Source organism: Penaeus japonicus, unplaced genomic scaffold, assembly GCF_977035675.1.
Source record: "Penaeus japonicus unplaced genomic scaffold, GWHDUDI00000001_assembly GWHDUDI00000021, whole genome shotgun sequence".
Classification (NCBI taxonomy): Eukaryota; Metazoa; Arthropoda; class Malacostraca; order Decapoda; family Penaeidae; genus Penaeus; species Penaeus japonicus.
In genome coordinates this window covers 10,524,818-10,526,264 of record NW_028234423.1, presented here as the reverse complement: position 1 = coordinate 10,526,264, position 1,447 = coordinate 10,524,818, and positions in this window count along the sequence as shown.

The following is a 1,447-nucleotide window of genomic DNA, read 5'->3' as shown; positions in this document are numbered from 1 at the left end:
ATTATGAATATATATATATTTAATATATATATTTATATAGTCATATTTATATATAAATATATATCATATGTATATATATATAAATATACATATATATATATATATAAATATATATATTTCCACACTCATATATATATTATATTATATATATTATATATATATATAAAAACAATTACAAAAACGCCACACAATAATACCATAACCACACACAAAAAACAACACAATTTATAACTAATACCAACATATATATAATATTATATATATATATATATATTCATATATATATATATATATTAATATATTTTATATAACAATATATATATATATATATTCATATATATATATATATATATATTCATATAGATATAAATATATATATATAATCTATATATATATATTATATATATATTCATATATATTATATAATATATATCAATATATAAAAGTCATATATATAATATATATATATATATATATATATTATATATCATTAATATATATAATATATATATATATATTATATATATATATATATATATATGTATATAATAATATATATATATATTCAAAATAATATTTATATATATATACTCAAAACCCAATATAATCATATTATATATATTAATATATTATATATAAATTCATGTATATATATATATATTATATATAATTTTATATACTATATATATATATCATATATATATATATATATATATATAATATATATACAATATATATATAAATAACTATATGTCATATATGAACATATAGTGTTGTGTGTGCGCCTGTGAGTTCTGCATGTATAAATAGAACTGAGTTAGAGATAGATAATATATAAATATATTATATCACCACACCCACAAAACACACACACACAACCAAACAACAACACCCACCCCAACACACACACACAATCAACACACAACACACACACACCAAACACACACACACAAAAACAAACACACAACCACAACACACACCACACACCCACAACCACACACAACACACAACACAAAACACACCACAACACACACACAACACCCCACCCACACACACACACAACAACACACACAACCCACAACCCACCCCACCCCACCCCCACCACACCCCCCCCCCACCCCCCCCCCCCACCCCCCCCACCCCAACCAACACACACACACAACACACACACAACCACACACACCACAAACACCACCAACCAAACAACCAAACACACACACCACAACAACAAAAACCACCACACAAACAACACAACCACCAACAACCAACCACAACAAACCACACAAACCACAACACACCCCACCAACCACACCAACACACAACACCCAAACAACCAAACACACACACCCACACAACACAACACAAACACACAAACCACACAAACCCCCCAAACCCCCCCCCCAACCCCAAAAACACACACACAACACCAACAAACACAAAACACACA